The sequence below is a fragment of the Anas acuta genome, chromosome 3 (assembly GCF_963932015.1).
Source record: "Anas acuta chromosome 3, bAnaAcu1.1, whole genome shotgun sequence".
Lineage (NCBI taxonomy): Eukaryota > Metazoa > Chordata > Aves > Anseriformes > Anatidae > Anas > Anas acuta.
In genome coordinates, this window is record NC_088981.1 from 2,745,228 (window position 1) to 2,765,478 (window position 20,251).

Consider the following 20,251-nt stretch of genomic DNA (forward strand, 5'->3'; position numbering starts at 1 on the left):
AAAATAGAAACAGGAAAAAGGGGTTGGGAAGCTAAGGCCCCGTTCACGTGTACAGATCCCAGGCACATAAGCTGGAAGAGCAGGGAGCTCTTGCTTTCTCTTTCTGCAGGCTTGGTACAGGTGTTGAGGGGCAGAGCATTTGGAAATCAGTCGTCTTGCTGCTGCTGGCCTTGCTCCAGCATATTCTAGCTGAGATATCATGGTGCAGTCTGGCATCTTCCGTGTGCTGCAACAGCAAGAGCCAGCTCAGGAGATCTTTCACTGGATTTCCACCAGCACCAAGTTCAAAAAGGGAACTTTCTCCTGGCTGCTTATGGTAGAAGCCTCGTCCTTCTAGAACCTGGGGGGTGCTCTTCAACTGGTCGAAGTGGACTAGATTTAATTTGTTTAGATCTGCATTTGTTTGGTTTTATACATCATTTTTAAAGCATGGCTGCAAAGCTGATAACCTTAACCTTTTCACTGCACACAGCTGTACTTATTTTCAGGTACTTGGGCTGAAGAGGAATTTTTGGTTCCTCAAATAGGTTTAAAAAAAATCAACCCAACAAAAGTGCCCCACCAACCCGTTAGGTCCGCTCTTTAAAAGTACCTTAAAGGAGGCTGTAGTGAGGTGGGGGTTGGTCTGTTCTCCCACGTGCCTGGTGACAGGACGAGGGGGAATGGGCTAAAGTTGTGCCAGGGGAGGTTTAGGTTGGATATTAGGAGGAACTTCTTTACTGAGAGGGTTGTGAGGCATGGGAATGGGCTGCCCAGGGAAGTGGTGGAGTCACCATCCCTGGAGGTCTTTAAAAGACGTTTAGATGTAGAGCTTAGGGATATGGGTTAGTGGGGACTATTAGTGTTAGGTCAGAGGCTGGAATCGATGAGGACAGAGCAACGGCAGGGTGATGAATCTTAAACTTGTCACTGCCCAGAGCATGGTTCTTCTGCTGCATTTGTGTGGTCCTTGAGCTCAGTACCAAAGGTGCTTTTGCTCCTAAGCTGCTTACTGCCTTGTTTGGGTATGAAGGGAAGGGCAGGAGATGGCAGTGACAGTCTTACTCTCACCCTGTCCTGCTACTCATTCGTCTCTGGGGGAGAATTGGGATGCAGGAAGGCATTGCTGGGACGTTCTTTCTGTCTCTTGATGACAGAGCATGGTTGTCCTGTTTTCTGGCTGGTAGCTGGTTGGTTACATTGACAGATGTTGCAATGATTCTTTTGGCACTATTCTGTTGTGCTGACTGTTCAAACAGGAAATTCATCTTTTAGTATTTGCACATGTTAAATGTTTGTTTTAGTAGGAATCGCTCTGACAGCGGGCTGGTCAAACAGTATATTTTTGGAGCAGCAAACTCTGGAATTCTCAAACTCCTCGTCGTCCCATAGGTCTGCTGGTGCTTGGCCTGGAGCCCTGTTCCACGAAATACCACAGATCTGGCTTCTGAGGAGAGGAGACGTGAGCTTCTGAGCTCCAGGTTGCTGCTGTTTCGCTCTCAGGATGACGTGTTCCTGCGTGTGCTCGATGGCACTCGGTTCCCATCATAGCATGGTGCAGGACTTTGTGAGATAAGGAGGGTTTGCTGTATGATGGAGTCGGTGCTGGCTTTGTCCTCCCTGAAGTTCACAAAGATTTGGTTTACTGAGGTGGCCTCTGGTCTAATGTTAGCATGAGGAAACAGGAAGGGGGTTGTAGCTTGTGCTAGACACTACAAAGCAAAAATGTGCTCAGGGAGCATGGGAAGCTTTCCTCCCAATAAGGACTAGCTGGAGAACTTGCTGTGATGAAGCTAAACCTCCATGAAAATCGCTCTGGTGATAATTCCCATTTCAGGTGACATAATCTGAAGGAGGCTTCTCCCTTCAAGAACGAGCGACTGCTGGTGTGATTTAATGTGATGCATTTTAGCTTGTTTCCTGACTTTTCATCAGTCAAAACTGGGCATACTTGTTTGAGAACCGAAAGGTGTTGTGTCACTGAGTGTCATGGCATTAGAGATACCCTGGCTGAGATCTGTTGGGCTGTCCTTGGGATGAAATTTATAAAATGTCAGCAGCTATAACATTTACTTCTGTAAGTACACCCTCTATGCTGGAAAGACGAGCGTATTATGAGAAGTAGCTGCCTACAGACTTCTGGTGCATACGGCGGAGAAAAGGTTTAATCTGGTCAAGACCTCTCCAGACCCCTTCACTGTCGCTTAGGAGGTGAAGAAACAAGTGGCTGCAGCTCGCATGTGAAAGCTGCTTTGTGTCTTGCCAGCCTCTTGGCAACACTTCAGAGCTAGAGCTATTTTGAGTAATGGAGCTTGGAAGTGGAAAAAGGCTTTGTGGCAAACCTAGCATATGCATTTCTGAGAAACACATTCAGTTCCTATATGGGTATTTTTGTGTAATTTGACAGGAAAATTCGAACATCGAGGAGAGCATGTTCAGGTGAGTCAGATTACAGCTCGCACGTGTATTTGCACCCAGAAGTTACCCAATTGCATGAGTAACTGAGTGCAGAAATGTTTTCTGGTTTCTGCTTACAACAGCTTAGGTATAAAATCTGTGCTATTTATGAGTTTATATGGAGAAGAGAAATGTTTGTTAGCTACTGGATCATTGAAAATGTTACACCTGCCAGAAGGCAGAAGATTCCTTGAGAATCCAGTGCTGATTAGCACTGATGAAATACAGGAAATACAGGGAAATACATCTTTCAAAAACTGACACTCGTATGTTTTGGCATTTGGAGCAATGTTGTCGGTTTGGATCTTGCATTGATTGCTCACCCATTAGTTGGATTTTGATGTGTGTAATTTGTGGAGCTTTACTATTTTGCGTTCTTTGACAGTTTTACCGATCACCATAATTTTAGTCTCCTTATCTTTCTATCTTGATTGATTAATTTTCTTCTCATATGTGCTCATCCTAATCTGAGCAACCATGCCACTTCTGGAAGGGGCACACAATTTCCTAAAGAAACACCAGGGAGTTCTTTCCATGTGTGTCAAGTGAAAGTGCGTTGCAGGAAAAGGCACCGTCTTTTAACAAAGTTTGTTTTTAAGCTTGGAATAATCAGGATTTGAATGTTATTAAAGTAACATTTTTTGCAAAAAGGAACTGGATTTATAAAAATGAACTAACTCTTCAGCCAGACCCGTTATGAATTGCAAAAGCAGCTGGGAGATTTGGCCCAAGAATCAAGTTTTTTTTCTTCATTTTTTCTTTTTTTTTTTTTTTTTCTTCATCAGAGTTTGTAATAGATTTGGAGGGACATAACATTTATTTCTTATTTCTGTGAGTTTCAGTCCAGGCCTTGGAAAAACCCATCTGACAGTGAGTTTGTTTGTATACTTTAAATTTTTTCCTAAGTGTGCTAGGCTCATTAGCAAGCCTTGGAAAAGGCACGCTTTGTTAGAGCTAATATGGAAAACAAGATACTAAGGGCTCAAAGCTGTCCTCAGAATATAAATAAGCATACCTTCCTTTGGACCAGGTTTTGACCACCGTTATACTGGAACCCTTGTTTCTGGGAGAGTTTGCTAGGAAATGCTGTTCCTTCAACAAATTTCAACAAAAAAAGGGAGGCAAGTCCTTTTTTCTTCCTTACATGGAGCAGCTTGGTTGTGCTTTAGCCTCAGAAGAGCAGCACAGAGCCCTGTGCGGCCACACGGAGAGGGGCAGTGACAGCTCAGCACTGGTTTTACTTGGTGCTTTGCCCAAAGTCACTGCCCAACACCGTGTGAATGCTATAGGATCCCCTCTAGTGTGGTGCCCAAACAGGAAGATGCCACTCAAAATTATGTTTCAACGACTTAAGCAATAAAATGCTCTGTGACATTGCATGGAGCAGTTGTCTCTACCTGAGCATCGTTTTTTAATGATTTTTTTTTTAATTAAAAGATTGGATTTGAGAATTGTGTATGTATGTAAGTACCACTCACCCTGTTGGCACAAGGTGGCTGTGTCTTCATTAATCACAATTTGTACTTCACTGTTAAGCCAAAGTCATTTCTATTCACTCCTGGGCCTCTTGGTGATCACTTAATTCCAAAAGCCCAGCTGTTAAATAAAAACAGAGACCACTTCAGGCAAGGCTTAAGCCAAGCTTATGGTAGCACTAGAGAACATAAAGAGAGCAGAGCTGCAACAGTGCTGGAGAACTTGGGCTGTCCTGATTTGCTGCTTGAGGAAAACCCAGTCTCTTGAGGCATGGCAGAAAACTTCATTCAGAACATGCTCTGGAGCTCAAGTCTCCTCCAGCTGTTGCAGGTACTTGGGTCTTTGGTTCTTCGGCTAATCCCTAAATCAGTGCTTGCATGAATCTGAGCGTGGCACCAGGCAGCACCTTCGCTGATTGCTGAAATATTTAAGGCTGCCACAGTACTTGTGGCAAACCCTGTAGTAACATCTCATGATCCTGTTCCAGCTGTAAGGAGGTTTTAGTGTATTCTATCTGCCATAGCAGAAACATTTTCATCTTTACAGAATGCTTATTTTTGCAGGGTTCATCACCTTTCCCCATTACACTTCATCTGAAATCACATTTTGTGGCATCATTTAGTTGAAGTGGAGATAACGATATTTTATGATATTAAAGGACAGCTAGAGAAACGTGAACCACCCCAGGTAATCTGTGTTGTGCATGTATCCTTAGCAACTTTAAATGGTCCAAAATGGTGCCTTTTAATATTTTTTACGGTCTCCACTTTGTGCTGCAAAACTACATTTAGCTCGCTACAGCTGCATATCAACTTTTAAATCTTCATGAGCACATTTTTTTTTTTCCGGAGTTTTAATTTCAGGATTAAATGTTGTCTCACCTTGCAGTAGTGTGGAAGTGCACGGCTTATCATTTGGTGGTGTTGCCTAGAAGTGTAATCCTCTCTGAACTGGAGGAGGCTGCAGGAGAGCACTACTTCCCTGCCTACAGACAGCTCCGAAGTTGCAGGAGCGTAGGTCTTTTAGCAGTGCAATTAAACAACCTTGCCGGATGCCGCCCTAGCGCTCCAGGATCAGCAGAATTTGCCTCTGCGTTTTGCTGAAGAGAGGAAATCCTCTTTGGCTGGAACTAAAACAAAACGGAGTCTTCGAAGAGCACGAGGAGCATACGTAGCGAAGCGCACAGATAGCAGAAGGAATGCTCTACCCCAGCAGTTTGGGTACCCTCTGTGTATTTGATTAAACCTTTCACTTGTCAGCAAAGCTCCTCCTGAGTGCATGAGCAGCAAGTCACTCCTTGCTGCTGGGCTTTGCAATCTCAGAGAGCAGCCTCCCTCACTGGATTCGTATGCACTACTACGTCTTAAATTGGTTAATCAAGAACCAACGTGTCTGGAGCAAGCAAATTCCTGAGTAAACTGTCAGTTCTGTCTTCAGCTCTCCGTGGCATACAGGGTTGCTAGCCTTCACTGAGCACTAGTGTCTTTGTTTTCATAATAGCTGTGTGAGATGAAGTGTCAGTCTTCCTCTATTTTTAATTGGTCAATTTGTATTCAGGGAAATTACACAATTTCCCCCAAAAGAAGAGGTGTTCGCATCCATGCCAGAAGAGGTCTGTGTTGTCAGTCACAGGCCAGGCTTCTTCCTCATTTAGTTTGCTCCAAGTAGGTTTTAGAACACTTTTTATAAGAGAAAATAAAATTTCTTGTACTTAGAGGCTAAACTACCTGATTCTGAATTGGTATTTATCTGAAGAAGTTCTTTTTGTATTCTTGAAAGTCTTAGCCAGAGTTGGATAACTGAGAAGGCTGGGCTGGGACCTCTCATTACACATTAATTATTACTACTGTGATTGTTCCTTCTACAGAAGTCATGCAAAGCTCTCTCCCATAATGACCTCCTAACTAATGCCACGTTCCTTCACAGAAACCAGCGTGCAGGAATTATATCTTAAATGCTCTGATTGCTCCTCTAATCCATATTTAATGGATACCTAGTGGTGGAAGATAGCAGCAGATGCAGCTGGTGGTACTGTCTGTACACCACTGTACCTTGGTTGGTGTCTGGGCAGCGGCAGCGCTCCAGAGCAGCAGGGAGAGGGAAGGACGTGGTGGCACCAACAACTAGCAAAAGGGCCGGGGACCGACGGGCAGGGAATTAAACCCTGTGCAGGACGTGGTAGCAGGCGTGCTGAGGGGAGGCACCAAGGAAGTCGTGCTGCAAGTGCCGCCTCGAGAAGCAGAGCTCAACGCTGCATGTGTGTGAGAGAGCAGAAGCACTGGCCCGTGCAGGCTGTCCTGCTGTGCAGGCGCTGCAGGTGCGTGAGTCCCATGTGCTGGCTGCAAGCTGAGCCAGAGCTCAAGAGGATGGCAGCGGAACACAACCGGTCCTGCTGTGCCAGGACTGCTCGGGAGGACGGCACCAACATCCCCCTTTGTTGCTCAGGTCATTGGGGTCCGCTGAAGACATCTCCCAGGAAAACCTTTAGGTGAATCTCCGGACTCTGCTCATTAATGTTATGCTAGTTTTATTTTCTTCTTTGTCTTCTATCACTGATCACGAAGTAATTGAATTAGCTGAAAAGAAGGATAAGATAAATTGGCTAAGAAGAATTAACTGTGTGCACCTGAGGTCAGCAAGCTCCTAGGAAATTCAAGGTGAGAACTGGCTGGACAATAAATGAGATTTAGCAGGAGGATACCAAGTTTGCTGGAGAACCAAGGGATAGAAATGCATATGACAAAGTACCCATGAAAACCTGGAGGCTTCTGAAAAGTCTGGGCAATTCCTCTGTTTTAAGATGGGAGAGCTGCACTCACATTCTTTCCAACTGCTTCGTTTAATCAAGGGAACTTCCCTGAAAGTTAACTTTTCATCCTTGTGTGAAGAGGCTTTGCCAGATAGATATTTTTCCTTCTGTATTCATATTAAGGTAGTAAATTGTCTGTCCCTCTGTTCACTTGCTAGCTTTTATTTTTTTCATGGTTGCTCTGTAATTTAAGTTCATCTTTCATGAAAACCATATGTTGGATTAAGGACAGGGTATTATTTTCGTGCATTGTAATACACTCTATTACCTCTTCCATTATAGCGCCATGTAAAAGTAATTATTATTCCATGTGTCACTGTGAATACTTCTAAGATTCTTTAGGTCTTCTCTAGCAGGAGCTGATTTCCATTCTCGATTAACTGCTCTCATTCTTTTCTAGATGTCAGAATTAGCCAAGTATAAATATTTTATATAAAGACTTTTTAGAAATATGAAAAATTCATATTAAGAATGATTTTAAATTGAGTTAGATTGCAATTCACAACAATAGTAAGCTAATTACAGTAATTTATTTTATACATGAAGAAACCTAAATAAACATAACTAAGTAGTAACATAAAGAAAATAAATTCTAGTCTTAAACAATAATGCTGTAAAACGGACAAAAGAAGCAGTTTATACATCTGCGTTTGCTTTGACAGCTACACTTGCTCTTTTGGACAAAGGTTGAAACTAGTTGGCTTTTAAGAATTTATGAATTAATTTTTTGCAGCTGCATTAAACTGATTGTATTAATGCCCTAGGAAGACTTCGTCTGATAACTTGGTTAATTTTCTCTTTCCACCAAACCTCAGCTATAGCTGTATTAAATAAAAATACAGAAAATGGTATGGTAACCTCACCATCTGCTATACAGCTTTGCTTTTTGTTCTGGAGTTTGAGTTGAAATACATTACTTGAAATTGTGGGTTAAGTCGCTGAAATTAGATGGGACCCCTGCAGCCTAATCCATAGGAACCAGCCAATTCTTTTGAGTTTTCTGTGTTTGATTAGTTGTACTGTAATTAAAGAAATTACCAATAGTCTTCTGTCTGGATGTGATTAACTCACCAAGTGCTCATACCTATATTCTTTAAGCATCTCCAAATAATTTAAGGCCTCATTTATGTTCCTTAATAAGGAAACAAATGAAAATCGTCGACAGCCCTAATGCTGCGGCTTGTGTTACAAGCTGTTCTATATTGTGCCTCGGCGATGCCTAGTCAATTGTTTCTGATTAAGCTGCATTTTAATTAAAGAACTAGAATGCTGTTTGTATAAATGAGAACGTGCTTCTCAGTACAGCCAATGAACCCGGAGAGGAAGAAATCAGATAAAGATGAGCTGTGGGAGCAAACGCGTTCCTCTGTGCTGGCCCTGCACACGCATGGAGCTGCGGCTGGGACTGCCTCAAGTGTGGCTGAATTTCTCCTGGGCTCTCTAGGATCAGTTTGCATTCGGGGAGGTATAAAAAGGAAAAAAAAACAAACAAACAAACAAAAAACCCTTTAAATAAATAAATCAAGAAACTTTTTTTTTTTGACTTTTTGATGATAATAACCTTATATACATATATAAGGCGAATTGAGGTGTTTTGATAGATTTGCAAACTGAATGAGCAGCAAGTTGCAAATTTGTGCTTACACAGGATCTCATTGGAAAGAACATCACAGTGTCCCCCCAGCAAGGTGCTCCCTGACTTCTGTGGGAGCAGCAGGGAGAGTCCGTGGGGATCAGGAGAAGCAGGAACTGATCCCCAGCCCTTTGCTGCTGCTCTCTGGGGCTGGGCTGAACCCGGAGCCCTGTCCTGCCCTGCTGGGGCAAGCTTGTCCTCTGCTCCAGGCCAGGTGCCCAAATTCAGCTGGGGCATTGCTGCTGCCATCCCACTGCCCCTGGGCTCTGCACTGCTCTCCAGGTTTTGTGGTTTCTTCCTAATGGTGAGCAGCAGAAGGGGTTGGAGGAAAAAACAAGTGAGTTTTCTCTCCGCGATGGGCAGCACCTGGGGGGATAATGCACGAGTGCAGCTGCAGCTCCGCTTGGTCCCTGCCGAGTGCTGGCTTTCAGCAGCAGCCTGCGCCCTGCTGAGATAACACAACAGCAACGTCGTGACACATTGTATTAAAAATAATCTAATTTTCTCCAGAACAGGGCAGAGAAGGGCTTGTGGAAAGGGGCAAATGAAGAAGGACTGATAAGATGTTTCTGTTTCGTCTGTCAAATATGTTCTGGGAATATTCCTGCGTGTTTTCACAGTAAATGAATTTCTTTATAGGCCTGGATCTTGAACTGTGTCCGGCACATTATCGAGGAGATGTAGGTCCCCTGTGATCCTGACACTCCTACAGTCTATCATTTAACTGTTTCTACCTGCAAAACGAGGATAAAAGTAAGTTAACCTTTTGTAGTGTGCACATCAGTGCTCTTTGCTTAAAACAAGCAGTGTGGAGCCTCACCTGTCAAAATGCGAGGGGCAAATGACATGAAATGTCGTGGCTTTCTGAAGCATTCTGCACTATTTTGGATGTGAGCACAAAGCGCTTGTGTGTCAATTCTAGAAAATATTTCAGAAATAGATGAGAGTCCTATAAGTAGGTTTGGATTACGTTTACTATTAGCTACTAAAATATCTATTAAAATAGGTGATGAGGGATTTGCTGGGGTTTTTATTTGCCAGAGCTTTAATATTTGATCTCGGCATAATATATATTATACGTTTATATTTGATCTCAGAATTTTTCAGTGCACAAACCCTGTGCTGTCTCACCAAAAAACTAATTGGTAAGAAAATCAGCCATCCGTGGAGAGCAGCAGTGTTTTCTTGGGACTTGATAGATCACACTGTCCACGTTTCCTTGGCTCCTCCACAACCACGTGCTGCAATGTTGCTTGCACCAGAATTTGTGTTATTCTGGAATATGATATATAGTAAGGGGCTTTTACAGTAAATAGAATTTATAGCTTCATTTGCTGCAGCATGCAAATCCAAGTTCTCTCTAGTATCGTACAGAAAAAGCTGCTCATGCAGCATTTGTCATTAGTTGTTGATTGTCCTCTGGCTGTAAAAATAAGCAAGAGATTAGCAAATAATTAAAATTGTGTGGGAAACGATACTGTCTTGTGCAAGATACCACATCATGCATCTCCCCTTAGCATTGCAATAATTGAAGGTTTGCTAGGCTTGAGGAGCTGCTGTCAGAAATGCTGGGCTCCCGTAAGGCTCTCAGAGCATTTGTTATTTGTCGGGGGTTTGTCACTTGCTGTGGTTTTGAGCTGCTGAGGAGTGAATAGAATAGAGATGCTGTGGAAGTCCCACGAATGTTGTTTGGCTCCAAAGCCAGCAGGATGTCAAAGCTGGAAAAGCCGTGGTGTGGTCGGTACTGCTGAGCATCTTCCCTGACCTCCCCGTGGCGCCCAGAGCCCCCAGTGCTGGAAAGTGAAAAAAGGAGCATGAAAAGCAAGGCAGGGGAGTTTGCCTGCTTGGATCACAGGTGAGGCTGCGTTTGAGAGCCTCTGCCAAAACCTCTCAGTTCACAGCAAGGTGGTCAAGGCTCCCTGTGGCTGAGCAGGGCGGAGAATCTAAAGGCCAGAAGGACTGGTGACTTGTCCTCGCTCCCACAAAACGACGTGGCGAAACTAGAAACTGAAGAACCCCTGCCTGCAAAATGAGCTTCTCATCATCTTATTTTCTCTAATTCATCTGTTTTGGTTGTAAATTCTCGGGAGGCAGAAGCTGTCTCTTACCATGAGTTACTCAGTACTTAGAACAGCATGTCTTCATCATGGCTGGTACTTCTAAGAATTATAGTTTTTCCAAACAAATACGCATCACGGAGAAATAATAACACTCATCCTTCTTGAATGTCCTATCCAACATCACAGGGATTAAGTGGAAATAGAGAATAAAACTACTTTTCTGCTTCTAAAAATAATTCTTCTGGGTCATGTGGAAAATCATTGTGGAGGTTATTTGTGGGAGTTCAAATGTTCAGTTGTTCTGCTGTACTTTTTCTAGGAATTACTGCATGGCAGAGTGTCAGCCTCCAAAATTCGCAAAAAGCTCATGAAAAGAACTGCTGTGTTTCCTTTGGAAAAACTGGATGGCAGCGTAAGGAAAAAAAAAAGTGTTAGAATGTGTTACAGCTTTACTGGGATTTGGAAAGATAACAGAGAGTTTAGGATGTACCTATTGGTGTCACAATTCAAACTGGACAAGGAATTCACTCGGGGATAGAGCTCATTATTCTGAACACGTTGTGACCCACTGCGAGGACAGGGGTACTGCTCAGCAGTGGAAACGTGTCAGTGGAAAATCATGAGGTTTTCTCTGCAAAACAATGAAATTTCTTGAAGGTTAGTAGTGAGCAGTAAAGAAGGTCGATGAGATGACTGTTGGATTGCCTTCAAAGCTGAGGGAGGACTATTTGAAGTGCTCGGCCAAGGGGGCACAGCCACAAGTGAGTGTTTGTACGAGCCCTAGTGACAGCAACCTGCAAAGCCTGACCAGAAAAGGTGGCTTTCCTGAAAGCAGCTGGCACAGCCACGATGCTGAAATAGCAAGACTGCTGACCAGCAATTCCTGTGCTCTTTACTGTTTGCCAAATTTTTTTATTTTATTATTTTTTTTTTATAGCCAGTGGCTGAAAAAGGAAAAAATACAAGAAAACAGTGCTGGCCCAGTGCAGAGCAAGTCGTTTCCTGGTATTAAAACAGCTGTCAAACTGCTGTAAGCATTGCAGTTTGCAATTCTTTATTTTGAATAAAAGGAAGTCAGAACTGATTGCACACCAGATAGGTCACCTCTATGTAGACCCAGGCTTTTAAAGGTTACCTTGCTCTTTTTAGCAGGTAGGTCAGTGTATATATGTTTAATTATAATTACAAAAATAAATAATCACGATGGGAACTTACATCTCTTTTTAATGTGTTTTTCAGCACAAAATGTCTTTTTTGAATTAAAGGTAGTAGTTGTGTCACACATGGGAATGTCCCGGTAACAAGAAAGGGAGGTATGGGGATGGTAAATTTAGGAAGAAAGTTAAGGTGGGAAATCATATAAACATTTTTCATTTTCTCTAGTTCCATCCTGCCTGCTGTCACTGGCATGCATTGATGGAAATGGGGGAGGGGAGGTGGCTCTGCAGCCTGTACGTTGTGGTGTTTGCCATCTGCATGCACTGAAGAGAAAACTCTGACATCATGTAAACATCTTCATGTCAAAAAAGGAGGAAATGTCACCTGTCAACGCTCATTGAGTTTCAAAGCTAACATTTATCCCATGTTCACCTGCCCCGTTGTATGCAAAGATGAGGAAGGAGGACACCACAGTACTGCTCGTTTGTAGAAAGATCTGTGCTACTAAGATGGGAGTGATCTCAGCCTGCAATTCTAAATCTGATTCTTAATATCCATAAACTTCAGGAGCCCATTAAAATTCCTCCTCCTGCCACGGCAGCAGACTGAGAAGATGCTGACATGCTGCTTGTCACCTCCTAGAGAAGGACAGGGCACAGGCAGGCAGGAACCGAAACAGAGAAATCTGAACAACCCCAAAACTGCCTCTTCGGCCTTAATTAATTTACATGGCTCTAATTTGTAGTCTGCCTTAATACCCATTTAGCAACAAGATTTGCAAAGCTGAAAAAAACGTTTGCACTATAAAATAGCTTTCTAACATGATATCAAAACCCAATAATAAATGCAACACCCTGGGAGGCAGAGGTCTGGGTCGGAGGAAAGATGACTTAGTTCTAAGTAAAACTAAATGCTGCAGGGATGTTGGCATAGTGGAACCGCCGCAGGCAGGGGAAAATTAGGTCTTTACTGAAGAAATAAGGGGGAAAAAAAAAAAGAGTTTTACTACTGGCTCCTAACCTTATTGGCTTCTCAAATGTATGTAGGGAGCGGAGGATAATTACTGAGTAATTTGTAGTGAGCTGGCTGCGCCCTGTAGCGCTGGATGTATGTGCTGCCCGTGCTGCTGCTGAGGATGCTGCTCGGGGCCGCAGCCGCCCCGCTCTGAGATGGGCCCGGCCCCGCCGGAGGAGCTCTGGAAACTCGGGCAACCTCACACGCGGGCCTGCCGGGGCCTTGGGCCGCACGCTGGAAATTCTTGTTTCCATGAGCAGTTTAAGTCCGGTGGAAAAGTCCCACTGACTTTGCTGGGATTATCCATTTGTGGAAAGTTATTCGGAGGGAAGCGCATTCCTTTGTAAAGCGGCTGGCAAGAAGTCTGGGCAGCGCTTCGGCTCGGTCCTGGCGTCTTGTTTGTGTTGGGCCCGATTTGCTCTGTGCCTCGTCAAGGGGACCGAGCTCCATAACCAGAGCTTGCGCTTTCCATTTCAGTCTAATGGAGGTAGTACTGAAAAAAGGAAGTGCAACCTGAGCGCCTAAGTGTTTTCAGATATCGGAGCCCGTGAGCTGTGTCAGGTTTGTGTCGTTCAGCATCTGGCTGCAGGGATCAGAGCGCAGCTCTGCCTGAGCAGCGCAGCCCCAGCGCGCCCTGCCCTGGCTTTTGTCAGGGCCCTGGGGCTCCCAGGCAAGGAAAGTCGCCTTGTAAATGGAAAGTGAAATTAGGGACAAGGTTTGTCGTGCCTTTTCTGAGCGTCGCTGTGATTTATACGCTTTTTGTATCTTTAAGCCTTACATTTCTATTTATAATTATTTTGTGATTTCATTCGTCTATGCGTTTTCAAAAACACTTCAATATTGGACTGGAAGGTAAAGGAGACAAGTCCCCATGCTAGCTTGTTTAAAGAGCATGTTATCTGCTGTCTGGCCAACGTGTTTTCTGCGATGCTTCAATACAAAAGAATCCTGTGCTGCATTTAAATGTAAGAGTTTGTTAGTAGCAACGCCTCTCTTCCTGGGGTTATTTAAAATGAGAGCCTACGTTTCACACATCCTACTGTTGTCTGAAATACAAAATCCTGTCCTGTATTGCTATGCCAGAAAATGTTAGCGCATAAAGTGCAGAGCAGGTCACAGTATTTCTAATTCAGATTAATGACCCCATTCAGCTTGTCTCCTTAGCAGGAAATTAGAAAGTGCTGGGAAGGAGAAAATAGTGATTCATAATGCGTGACTCTTTGTATTGGCAGTTGCACTCATTAAAAGCTAAGATACTGTTTTGATATAAAATAATTGAGCCTGACTTATTTATGGGATATGGCTGTCTCAGCTTGCAGAGATTCCCTGGAAGACTGCTGGCTCAGTGCCCAAGGGAGGAAGAAGAGGCGAGTGATGCCCATCATCCCGGCCAGGCGAGGTGTGCCCCTGCCTTCTCCTGCGGCAGAACTGAGCGCTGCTGCTCTTCTCGGGGAGCCTAAAAGGACAAACGCCTTCTTCTTTGGGAAGGTTGTGAGCAGTCAAGGAAAAGGCAACGGCAAACCGCCTAGGAGAGCAGCTCACATTTATTGCATCATTTGGTACGTGCAGTTATGTCTGAGTGCAGTGGATGCAGCTTGGAGATGACGGTATGGCTCCTCGTGGCTCCCGGCCTCTCCGGGGCAGACTGGCTGCGGAGGCTGGGTACAGAAGAGGTCAGGTTGTGCGCTCTGGGTGCGTCTTTCAGCCAGAGCCTGGGGAATGGCTATGCACCCAGCTCTGCTCCCCAGCCTGCCCTTGATAAGGGGCAGCCAGCCTCCCATTCCTGAACGGGCAAAATGAATTTGGATGCAAAAGAAAGTAAAACTTTGGCTGGAGAAAGGATCCCGGTTCAAGAGCATTTCTACTGAAGCGTGGGAGAGTAAAATTCATACATATTGCGTGGCCATGCAGTAGGAAGGAGCTCTGTGTGCGTGTGGCAGTGCACAGGATGTGCAGCTTCTTCGTTCTCCCTCTCTCCTCCAAGCCTTGTGCAGGGCAGGAAGGCGGCTTTGGGGTGTGTTTGTTTTCCCTGCAGCTGGTGGTGATGACACACTTTGGCAAAATGCACAGTGCCCCTGCAGTTCCCGTCGGTTTGTGCCGTTCCCCCCTCCACAAATCCATGTAAAAGCCTGCGTGAGAGAGGAAGCAGCGCTTCTCAGGGGTGTTCCCACTAGCAACAATGGTGCTATGCTGAATTTTTAGAGCTCTCCAATGGTTTTCAGATACTTCTTTCCTCCTTCACTCAGTGGTAGGGCTGCTATGGGGCTCCAGGAGCAGAGGGGATCTTATCCAAGTGAATTTTCTTGGCAACAGCAAAAGAAAAATCCACTCCAAAGAACTCAAATATTTGGTCTGCTAAAATTTCCCAAACCTCTCGGTTCTGTTTGTGTTATGATCTGCAGCTTGCATTGGGAGTTCGATAACTTTGCAGTGACTGCAGCAATCCCACTAGCCCAGTTAACTGCCTTGCTCTCCTTTAAAGGTTTTCGATAAATGAACTTCCTTCTATGCCCACTCTTCTTTCTTTTTTTTTTTTTTTTTGGTGGTTGTGTGTGTGTGTGTTTTGTTGTTGTTGGGTTTTGTTTTTTCAGGCAGCAGTTCAGCAATCAAGGAATTAGGACTTGATTCTTCGTTCAAACACACAGTCTGCCCCTGCTGCGAGAGCTCTGCCTTTGGGCTAGGGAGAGAGCAGAGCTTTTCTCTCGGGTAGGTGAGGTTCCTGCTGGTCGCAGGGAATGCTTCAATGGTCCTGAGAAGGAAGGACCAAACCCTTCAGTCCCCAGGGAAAGCTGGAGCTCCCTGGTATTAGGATTTTGCTCCTGCATTTGAATTAATTTGCCTAGCCAGTGGCGTAGCTCCGGTTCCTGGCAGGTGTCGGTTTGAAAGATGTCAGGAAAGATAAATGCTTGTAGCAAGCTCTGATACGTTCTGCAAATCCTTAACCAGTAGCCTCTGTGTACGGCGGCACCACCTCTGGCCGTGGTCTGCAGGAAAAGGACGGTCAGGACTATTATTCTGTGCCCAGGTCACTTCGTGCCTGTTCCTTTGGAAATGTGCAGTGGACTGAGATCCAACGTGCAGAAAAAGGACTTTGGGGTCAAAGGGGACCAAGACGTGTGAAATGTCAGTGTGCAGGAGGTGAGGTGCGTCAAAGACTAGGGTGCAAATGATCTTGGGTTTTCAGATTTTCCGCATTGGTATTACACATTGTATACATTATATACATTCTGCTGAAATCCTGTATTCAGGGTCTTTGTTTCTTCTTTTATTTTTCATTCTGGGTTCGGCTTGCAGTCTTTAAGAAGCGTAGTTACTAGGTGCTAAGAGGTGGCACTGCTCACAGCTTAGTGTTGCCTTGATTGAAACACCGAGGTCAAAGGCCAGCAGAAGCCAAAGGTCCCTGCAAGCTAACCATATGCACGGGCTCGCTGAGCTCTTCTCCCTCTGTGTCATGAAGACAAATGGCATTTTTTAAAATTCTCCCAATGAACTAGCATTCATTTTCTGGCGTCTCTTCCTTCTTTATTGCTTCCTAATGAGCTTCATTCCCATCACCTCTAGCCTCCTGCTTTCGAGTCTGCATTTACACCCGTGCATAGAAGAGTAGCAAATTGAACAAATTAATTAAGTTGGCCTGTCTAATGAAATGGGCTTGGGTGACTCCTGGGTTTTCTCCTCTTGCTTTTTAAAGAAATCTTCTATATATCTTTGATGGCTTTTTCTGTCTGTAGGCTTGGCATGAATACCGAATTCTCTTCGTGTGGTGTCTCAGGTTTAACTGAGAACATTTCCTTCCCTGTGTATATTTTTATACATACACACACATGCATATATACACACACACATATATTTTTACTCTTTATTTGTGTATTTATGGTGGTCATTTTACTTGCTTGTTTATTTTTTTAGCAGTGGAATTTTCATGAAAGTGCTTTTCAGGAGCTGTTTGGAGCAGCAGCATTACCGACGGGGGAATCCGTGCTGTTCCAGTCCACAGCGCTTCCTCCCAGCCCGGGACTCACCGGGGTCTGTTTTCTCTCCTGTTTTTCCCATGCTGCTTTGTTTGCAATTTGTGCTCTCTGGGACAGATCAGCTGACTCACAATCAAGTGTTCGCTAGATTTTCTGTGTTGTTTTATTATTATTTTACCCGTTAAAAGCTTGTGTGGGAGCTGGCACCGAACAGTGCCTTCCAAAATGAAATGTTCCTGTTGAAAACTGCACCCAGATGCACTCATGCTTCTGCTGCCTTTTTGTTTTTTTCTTTTTTTCCTACCAGTATCACTTAGCACTGGAGGAAGGCAGCTGTCTTAGACTGTACAATTCTACTAATTTCATTGCAGTTTGGGCAAACTGAGGATCTGCCCCACGCTTGTTTTTGTTCCTCAGTCTCCCAGCTTTACTCTTTACATCAGGTGAGGATCTTGACCTTTGTGCTGCAGGCTGCCAGTGTATAAATGCATGCAGCCCCTCCGTGTGTAAATTAATTACTATCCTTACTTTGCTTTGCGAGACTCTGAAAGTGTGAAGGAGCATGGCGAAACTGGGGAACTCACAAAGGGTAAGTGTGGATCTAAGAAAGGGCTCTTCCAGTCTCGCCCATTTCCTTGTATCAGCCGCTGTCTGTGAACGCCCGCTGCATGTGAAGCAGTCAGTGTGATGAAGCTGTTCTTTTGTGTGATACCAGGTGTTACCATCAGGCAATCCAAGTTTACCCTTGGAGAAGACAAATAATGACAGCCATGCTTTTGTTTTGTATCAGTAATGCTTTTCATTCCTCCTAACGTGCCCTTTGCTGCATATCGCTGCTTTCTTAGGAGGGTTTTAAGCCTGGTTACAGATGAATAGCACTAATGGCCTCCACCTGATTTTTACAAGATAGCTATTTAATCCAACACTTCTAAGTGCTGTTTCCTAACACAGTCCTACTATTACCAGATGAAAGTGCTATGGATTCTTTCCAAGGAATATGTGAATAATTTTAAATTGCTCTGCTGAAAGTGCTTTTACTGAACCTTTTCCCCTTCCTGTCTGCGCTCTGTTTTCACTTTGAAGTAATGAATACATATAGTCCTTTGGTGTCTAGATAGTTACCTTGACCATTTTCTTCCTTTCTATTCCACAGCTCATCACTTCATTATACCTGAAAAGTGAAGGTTATATATAAAACACAGGGATATCATTCTGTGCTGGTTAGAGATAGTACCTGAAACTTCAGCAGTGGTTAATGGAAGATCTAAAATGTCGGACTCTGAATTACCCACGGGAATCTGAGTCTGATTCAGCTTCCAGTGTTTGTACTCTGTTAACTTTGGTAGAGTCATTACATGATGAGCAGTATCAATTTTAAACTCATCCTTCTGCACATCTGTAATTCACTGCCCAGAAGTGTCCAAAATTTTGTTCCTGCTTCTTCTATCACACAGTTTATCCTGCAGTACTTCACCGTTCGGCAACTCAGAAATGTGCAGCTATGAATTCTTTCACATACTTGATACAGTCCAGTCCAGATGATGGGTTTATTTCAGTCTCTGGATGTGAAATTGATAGCATAAACTCAGAAGGAATTGGGGAGATCCAGAATAAAGCAAAAGCTAGCAACTGGGAGAGCATACTAAGAGAAAGAGGTTCTCAAAAGCTCTTTCAACTACATCTTCTCTCTAGTCTTCCTGTTTTTCATATGCTGTTGGTATCTTTGTGTGTTCTTACTACCCCAACGACAGAAAGGACATAAATGGCTCTTTGGGGGAGACTTGGGATGCAAGAAAGTGTTGCTGAAGACATGGGCTGGATCAGTGTTCCTAACAATGTCAGCCTTTGGGAGTAGGACCTGCTACTTGAAAAGCTGCAGTGGCATTTTCACTTTTTTTTTTTTTTTTCCTTTTAATTAGAGATCAGAAATACGTTGTCTGTGTTGAGAAGAACAGCAAGGGTAATCTCACCTCTAGGTGTGGTTTTGGACAGTTTGAGTAGTCCTTTGGTGGTCAGGGTCACTGGCTACAGCTTTCACAGTTTCAGGATCCTTCTTCCTGGCTGCAATTTCCCATAGATGAGGCAAGAAGAATTCAGATTATGTCAGAGGGCCAACGATTTTTGTGACAGTGAGGATCTGCATGCCTCAGAGTATTGCAGTCCTGATAGAAGAGCTGTCTCTGCAGAGGTGGAGGACTAAATTGGACAGGTTCCAATTGTACAGTTTAAAGAACCTGAGCATAAAATACAGATTAAAAGATTATTTTTTTAATGCCCCCAAAGCATTTTCTGTAAACTGGAGTTCTTGCATTTTTTTCCATTTTGAAATGGGCCAGAAGTGTCTGTCAGACTGACAGAGCTGTTGCTGCTTATGCTTATGGCTTGAGATTTTTTTTTCTGAAGAAGGAAGAGCACAGAGGTACCAGTGCAAGCCTGCTCACGCTGCCCCAGCACCTCCACTCTGCCGTGTGGGCATCACTGTTGGGAATTCGACTGACAACTTTCACATGAACTCAAGAACTGGCACTAGGGCTGGTTTTAGGAAGCACCTGAGACCATCTCCTGAGATCAAGGCTACCTCATAACAGGAATGGAGGTGCAATAACTTCTTTAAAGCTGTGCGCCAGGAATAATGGGCCTGGGAATTACCCTAGGCCAGTGTCTTGATTGCTGGCTGATTCAGCCTCTTTGTGATGCTGCTTCTTCATTGTGCCTGCTGGTCTAGAAACAGAGGGGTCTAGACCTCAGAAAGAGGCATAAATGCAACAAAACGTGCTGAATTTGGTTTCCACATACCTGTCATGCTCTATGGGAGAAGCAGGTCTCTTGCTCGTGCCTTGGAATGCTTCGGGAAGGGGTTTTCAGGGTAGCGTTACAGCTTTATAGTGAGTGATCTATTTGTTTTGGTCTGAAAGATCTCTTCATATATTTAGGAAGAAGCCAAATAAGGGGAAAAACAAGAGGTTGAAAGGAATGCAAAATGTGTATTTGCTTTGTCAGTTTTCTTCAGGAAAAGAAGCCATGAGAACTACATGCTCCGCATGTTTGACATTGGTTCACTTTATGGGAATTGGCACAGCAGAGAATCTGTATTTATAGGGACATATTAACACAAAATCTGCTTCACACAGACTACTGATTTAGATGTCTAATTTAGGAGCACAGGCTCTCTCTGTAGTCACTGGAGCCTACATTAATGTCTCAGAATTAGCCCTGAAAGGACATGCCATTCTTTCTTGAGTTCAGAGTGACCTGCGGATCCTAATTTAGGCACGGAAGCCTCATGCTCAGCTTCTAAGTCAGGAAACCCACAGAGCGTTGGGGGAGCAGAACCTCCTCACTCAGAGTACGTTGCTGGGAGAACTGGGACAAAGCAGAGTAGCTGTTTTAGAGAGGGCTGTTAGGCCTTGGTGTGTCCCAGCTGGACGTGCCCTATTCCTGGGGGATGGTGTGGCCGAGGCACACCTTGTCTCCTCGCCCCCTTGATGGTGGGGAGTCGAGTGTGTCTGAGGGAAAGGGTGATCCTCCTGGGCTGGATGCAGCCAGACGGACGTGCCTCAGTGACTTCAGGGCAGGGGCACTGTGTACAACCATGCCTGAGATCCCTCTTTCCTCAGTGACTAGGAAGGAGCTCCCTGCGGCTAAGCCAGCCGAGCTTGCTTGACTTCAGCTGGCAGGGCATGCAGCAGCAGAA

At 44.3% G+C, this 20,251-nt stretch overlaps 1 protein-coding gene across 11 annotated transcripts in view; it reads left to right on the forward strand.

The window, feature by feature from the left end:
* CCDC85A (coiled-coil domain containing 85A) overlaps positions 1 to 20,251 on the forward strand; it is a 170,229-nt gene that overhangs the window by 62,535 nt on the left and 87,443 nt on the right. Inside the window, exon 1 of one of the 11 annotated variants that reach the window (XM_068675288.1) lies at positions 8,994 to 9,107. The exons of the other annotated variants lie outside the window; for them this stretch is intronic. The gene's annotated coding sequence lies outside the window, so the exon portion shown is untranslated. Of the gene's footprint in view, positions 1 to 8,993; positions 9,108 to 20,251 lie in introns of those variants that run through there. 11 annotated transcript variants of the gene reach the window in all.